Source organism: Alligator sinensis, unplaced genomic scaffold, assembly GCF_000455745.1.
Source record: "Alligator sinensis unplaced genomic scaffold, ASM45574v1 scaffold411_1, whole genome shotgun sequence".
Taxonomy (NCBI): Eukaryota; Metazoa; Chordata; order Crocodylia; family Alligatoridae; genus Alligator; species Alligator sinensis.
Window position 1 is genome coordinate 396,871 of NW_005842935.1, and position 6,848 is coordinate 403,718.

A 6,848-nucleotide genomic window follows, 5' to 3' on the forward strand; every position below is an offset into this window, starting at 1 on the left:
AAGTAGGCACTTACACTGAAATTCAAGGATCTGAGTTCTAGGCTCTGTGTTGACAGAGTGCTAATAAGGGCTCTGATACAACTCTACTGTAATCATTTAGTGTCTTCCATCTTCAAAAACATTGTTATTGCTCCAATAGAGTAGTAAAGAAATGTAATTATTTTGTTTAGATATCAGAACACAAATCATATTTATAATTAAATCAACAACCATAGCAGAAAATGAACAGAGTTAGTGTAGCACATTTCCCAGAATGCTACCAACTAAGGTCAAAGTGCAGATGTGCCCCACCCAGGTAGAAAAAACTCAGCATTAGCTACACCTTGTTGGTAACAGGGAGCTTTTGCTGAGGAAAGCTCATCATAAGTAAGCAGGCTTTCACTTTTATATGGCAAATTCATTGTATAGTATTAACAAATTAGCATTGAGCTTAAAGTGCAAACTTTGATCCAACCTGAAGTTTGTCAGATTGTGGAAGTGTTTGAATATTGGGCTTTGGGAAGTTTATTGTTTGTGCATGTTTTTTACTTTGCTCTAAAGTTGACAAACACAGTAATGGGCAGAGTTCTGCCCTGTTTGCTCTCCTTCATGGCCACTGAGGTTACCAGGGATGAGATTAGAATTTGTATTTCTGCAATCCTTGTCATGTTCTAATTTGAGCAATTATTAATGGGGCTGAATGTGGAAGGTTTGGATAAAATGGCTAGGGACAGACATTAAAAAAGCCTGAATTGTTTCAAACTTTTCAGGTTAGTCTAACCTGACTAGGCTGAACTGGTATGTAACTGCACAGACATTCTTTTTGGACTGAGGAAATGCAGGCACATGCCTGCAATGGCTCAGGCTAGATGCCATGGCGTGCTAGAGCAGCCATCTCTTCCCTTGCATACAGCTGGGAGCAGGGTGGGGGCATGGCCAGGCCCTGGCAGGACGTTCTGATTTGGGAGGTCTACCTGTACCATCCCAGCTTTTCTCCACTCACTGCTTAAGGGGCGGGAGCATTACCAGCCCCCTGCTAGCACTGTGAGGCAAGAGGTAGTGTGCAGTGCATGTATCTGTTGATGATATAGAGCTTTTCAATCTTCCTCCCTGCTTCTTTATACATTCTGCAGCAAACTGACAGGCAAGCATGTCAGCAGGGTACTGATAACAGTGTTTATCACCCCATCAGCAAAACAATAGCATCTCTCCATTAGTTCAAACTCTTCTTAAACAGCTTACTAGCTGACCTGTTGATTAGCTCCAAAAAGCCTTAAGCTGTCAGTGTTCTGTCTGCCTGTCCCAGTGAAATTGGAGACATACACAGACACCGCTCGGCATTAGCTAGCATACGATGTGCCCAGGGTTCGTGGGGCTGGGGTCCATGCTGCGGAAGATGGGAGGGATGTGGGGAGGGAGGGTGGGGGATCCCTACTTGTCCAGCAAGCAGTGAGGGAGGGTAGGGCAGGGGGAAGCCAGGCAGACCCTGCTGTGCCTGCAGTCTCCGCCGGAGCTCTATCCAGGGAGCAGAGGGGGGGGGCTAGCTCTGCTGGGCAGCAGAGAGTCCCAGCCCAGAAGGCATGCTGGGATGCTGGGGGAGGCTGGTTTATCTTAAACTAGCAAGGGGTCTGGGACAGACATTGCATAAACCAGTTTGAGCCAAATTAGTTAAGTCTGATACTGCATTCAACCAGGTTTATCTCAAACTGGTTTCAGCCTTTTTCAAACTGGTTTATGTGCACTGAAAATGTGTTCTCTTATAGGTTTAAACCAGTTTCTGATCACTTAAAGCAGTTTGTGTGTAATGTTTGTTCCTAGCCCATAAGAGCAAATTTGATGAGACTATCTTTAGAGGTGTGAAAATGCTTAACACAATTTTTCCTTATTTTATTCACCTTAGTAATGTCTGATTCTAGACAGAAATGAAAGTGCCACAGCACAATGAGAGGCTGTTCCTGCAATATTCATGAATGGACTGGAAGAAGGAAATAGTGAATTTCTCGTGATAATTCTTTTATATTTCCAGTCAATTTGAGCAGACTGAAGTAGTTCAAATATTATGGTCCAGAGGAGAGGGAATTCTAATTCTGATATTCAGCAATCACCTAGTACCTGTAGGCTCCCTTCCTAAACTTTTCTTGTAATTTAATTTGGATAATGTGATTACGTTCTGTACTGACACTGTGGTATTCTGTTGCTGATGACTTTAAAACTCATGCTATATTTCACTTTAGAGGCAGTATTGGTGGGAGTGTTGCTGTGAGTGAAGTTGCTCGTATGCTGGAATGGTTAGAGCCTAATACCCGTATCCTGAACTTGGGGCTTTTCTTCTTCTAACTAAAGTGTCCAAAAGTAAATTTAGAGTGGAAGTGATGTGACATTTTCTGTAATCATGCTGATTGCTTTGCCTTTATGGAAAATAGCTTTTCTTGCTTCTCTAGTCCATTTAGCTTGTAAGCTGTTCAAGATAGAAACTATTAGTTTGTTCCTAGAACTAGAGGGCCTCTGTCCTGATTTGTCTTTAAGCACTATTATAAAAATATGATAAAGTAAAGGTGGACTTGGAGCTTCTTCTATAACTCTGTGGTTATGTCTGGGTTAAGTGTCTTCCCAGTGGTCTTAAGGACAAGGGTAGATTTGCTTACTGAGAAGCAAACAGATGATTTATAATACAGTGTGAAACACCATTATGTTGATGATATGTCGATATTTTAAAACTATGGGGCCTAAAAAAAAAAAAAGACCTCCCTCTCCCCCAGAAAAATAACAAAAATTTAAGGTAACAAACTGAATGAACTCCAAGAAGAGGAAGTAGTAGAGAAGGAGGTAGAAAATGGTGTGTGTGTGTTATTTCATGTAGCAAGAAAAAGAAGCAACACCTTGGAGGTGAATGATAGATATTATTATAAAAGAGTTGTAGCTCAGGGCAGGTGAGTGGTGTGTTAATGAGGCGGCACTTCCCGCTTTCTGACAGATGACTGTCATTGTTCAAATGCTGCCATCAGACTGATTAATAACTGGGTCATCGTGCCCTGCAGTTGGAGCATACTACTTTCATTCTTCTGATTTCTCCAATCTGCTGACCTGAAGATGACCCAGTAGAGGTGGAGCTGATATTAGCATTCTACTTCCTCCAGAACAAGGCAAAATGATTTTAAAACAACAAACAAAAAACCAAAACAAGCAAAAACCCCTTAAATTGCTGAAGAACCAAATTCCCAGCATCTTTATAGAAATCATTTTTGTGTGACAGTTATATTTTGATAATATTTTTAATCAACTGTTCACGTTTCCTTATACTATATCATCTTAACCTATTTGGGAAAACATATAAGGTATTTTTAGAGTACATAAAGGACCATACAGTGTATACCTGAGTGCTCAGGAGCTTTCAGTTGGACTTTACAGTGTAAGCTGATGTAACATAAAAGTATTTGTTTTACCTTTATAGCATTTCTTCAATGGTCATTAAATTTATACTTCTAAGATCACATGGTAAACTGTGTTTTGACTAGGATGTTGTCCTGAGTGTGTGTGTGTAGGAAATTTATTATTTGTGCAGAATTATCTTTTTAGTAATTCTCCTTTTAAATGTTGTTCAATTACTTCATTCCTTGATTTAAGTGTTTCTGAAACCATTGGAATGATGAGTTTAACTTTCTCTTGCTGTGTACTGGAAGAGTTATTAAATGTATGCATCTGCTTTGAAATGTGGTGCAAAAACAGCTGTTGCTCTAATAGTGATATGAGCCATGGCCTACTAATACTAATTAGTATTTTAATTACTCGATTTCTTGTAACATTGACATGACCAATAGTTATGCGGAATCTTGTCTTATATACATGGCGACAACGTCTCTTTTCTTTTGCTTTATGAAATACAAATCCTTCTATCACAATGGCAGACTATAACATTCTTGCCCCAACTCTGTGTCTTAGTGGCATCACGTTGGATGTATTAGTGCATGCTAACTAAAATGGCAGGGCAGTAGCAGAAGAATGGAAGTACCGAGAATTACAGATTAACTAGGTTTCTTAATTGTTTCATTTTGCAATGTGACATTTCTTTTCTTTAAATTTTAACAAACAGGTATACATTTCTTATATCCTTAATTGTAGATACTATGGCCACGTCCAGACGAGTGCAGCCGTGTGCTATGTGGTGGTGCAGACAGGTCTGTGGAGCCACACACACAGGCATTCCCCACACTGCTACCTTGCAGTGGGAGTGGAGAAAAGAGTGACCTTGGGAGCTCTCGGGGTCAAAAATTGCATGTGGAAAAAAAGCAAGGCAGTGCATATAGTAGCAGTGCAAGCTGCCCAGAACCAGAGCCTGACCCACCAGAGCCACACTACAGCTGCTGGTTAGGCTCCCAGCTGCAGGAACACCATGACTGCAGCTTCCCTGGTCTCTAGAACAAGTTGTGCCCCTATTACTTGTCCCTGCAGAACCAAACGTCTATGCTTCTCTGGACGCAGCCTATGAGTGGAACTTGAAGGGATCTTTTGGGCAACTGCATCCAGACTCCTGCTACCACAAAACATAATAATTTATCAAGCTTCATTAAATTATTTAGGTTTTTTTTGCCTTCGCAACTCCTATTGGAAAACTCTTCCAGAACCTTACTCCACTGCTAGTTAAAAATGTTGTTCTAATTTTTAGCCTAAAACAACAAGATACAACTTTATCATTCCCATTTATTCTATAATTTGTGATATGTCAGAATAGGGTGGACCCTGTAATCTCCTTTTGCCCCTTGTCTTTTTTTTTAATTATACTCTTTCTCCATTTGTTTTCAATATTGCCAAGAGTAAGGTTTAAATTTCATGTGATTTGGTTTTAGAATAATGATATTAAACACAAAATTGTCTTTTAATTTGAAGTCTGTTTTGAATCTTTAGAGTTAATGTTTTCAAGTTTTTCCCCACAACTGTAAACCTGAGCCCTAAGAGACTCATGTGGGGATGGGAAAGGATAGTACTCCACTCCCTCTATAAAGTCAAAACTAACTGTAACCAGACTTACTTATGTAAATTAGGGCCTTGTTTAGGGACTTGTTTACATGAGTTAATTTTAGGCAGCTCCTGGAGCTCTTAACCCAGGGCTTTCCAACTGTTTTCCTCAGCATGACTCCATTTAAACACTGAACATATTTTGTGACCCCAAAATGATGCAGACAAGATCAACATGGAAAGATTAATCCAATTTCCACTTTCTTATCTTGCACTCTTTTCCTTTACTCATTTTCATCCTTGTCATTAGTTTTGCATCTAGAGCTCAAAGCAGAAACTTTTCAGAGAAAAGCATCCATGTTAGATTTCTCTGTCATGTAAAATGTATTTCCGCCAGCCAGTATCAACATACTGATTTACATCAGTTTCCTGTAATCTACAAGCACCTTGCATCAGAGCTGCAACTGTTGTGCTTGGACAAATAACTGCCATGAGTGAGAGTTGCATATTTATAAATAGAAAGTGTATTCATCATAATCGGGTGACACTGTTGAGTGTTTTTGTGACCCCATTTTTTATTGTTGTGACCCCAAATGGGGTTGCAACACCAGGGCTAGGAACCACTGTCTTAACCCCTGAGTTGTCTACACATTAACATCTGAAACTAGTTTTAAGCGCACTATAGGCAGCTTAAAGTTATGCCACCCCAGGGCAGTGTTACCCAGCTTGTGTTTCATAAATGTGTGGCCAATCCCCACAGATGATCTGCCCAGGTTGCCATCCTCCAGCATCCCAGGATGCAGTGTTCCCCTCCCAAGCCTCCTGTTATGTATGGACAAACTTTCCACCCCCCTGAACTTTACTGCCCATGGAGTGGTTCTGGCACCAAGCCAACTCCCGCTATTGAACCTGGGGCTGTGACCTAGGGGTGCAGACCCATGAAAATGCTAGGAAATCTGGTTGTTGCACCAGATGACAAGGCTAACCTATTTAACGATTTCTTTGCCTCCATTTTCCTCAACAGGGACCAGATCAGCCTGTCCGCCAGGACCCCTCAGGCCCCGGGGGAGGTGCGTCCAGGCCTAGGGTCAGTGAGGATCTAGTCAGGGAACTTCTGGAGGGACTGGACATATTTAAATCAGCTGGTCCTGATGACCTCCACCCCAGAGTGCTGAGGGAATTAGCAGAGGTCATTGCGGGACCCCTGGTATGGCTTTACGAGCACTCGTGGTGCTCTGGTGTGGTGTCAGAGGACTGGAAAAGGGCCAATGTGGTTCCCATTTTCAAAAAAGGGAGGAAGGAAGACCCAGGGAACTATAGGCTGGTTAGTCTTACCTCGATCCGAGGTAAACTTTTTGAGAGAATTATCCTGGCGCATGTCCATGAGGGGTCAGCAGGGGAGGTTATGCTTAGGGGCAACCAACACGGGTTCATTAGAGGCAGATCCTGTCAGGCCAACCTGGTGGCCTTCTATGACCAGGTCACAAAATCCTTAGACACAGGGGTAGCAGTGGACGTAGTCTTTCTGGACTTCAGGAAGGCCTTTGACACTGTCTCTCACCCCATTCTCATTAAAAACCTAGGAGACTGTGGCATCAACACCTACACAGTCAAATGGGTCGCTAACTGGCTGGAGGGCCGCACCCAGAGAGTGGTAGTGGACGGGTCATTTTCGACCTGGAGGGATGTGGGCAGTGGGGTCCCCCAGGGCTCAGTCCTGGGACCCGCACTGTTCAACATCTTCATCAGTGACTTGGACGAGGGGGTAAAAAGCACGCTGTTCAAATTCACAGGCGACACTAAGATGTGGGGGGATGTGGTCACGCTAGAAGGGAGGAATAGGCTGCAATCGGACCTGGACAGGTTACAGGGGGGGGCGGATGAGAACAGGATGGGTTTCAACACTGACAAGTGCA

General features: G+C 42.4%; 1 long non-coding RNA gene across 1 annotated transcript in view; it reads left to right on the forward strand.

Moving 5' to 3' along the window:
* The window catches only part of LOC102369430, a 46,109-nt gene extending 41,892 nt beyond the window's left edge, over positions 1–4,217 (forward strand). Inside the window, exon 7 of the long non-coding RNA XR_003091929.1 lies at positions 4,099–4,217. This is a non-coding gene — a long non-coding RNA (uncharacterized LOC102369430). The remainder of the gene's footprint in view (positions 1–4,098) is intronic.
* Positions 4,218–6,848: the final 2,631 nt, after the last annotated feature.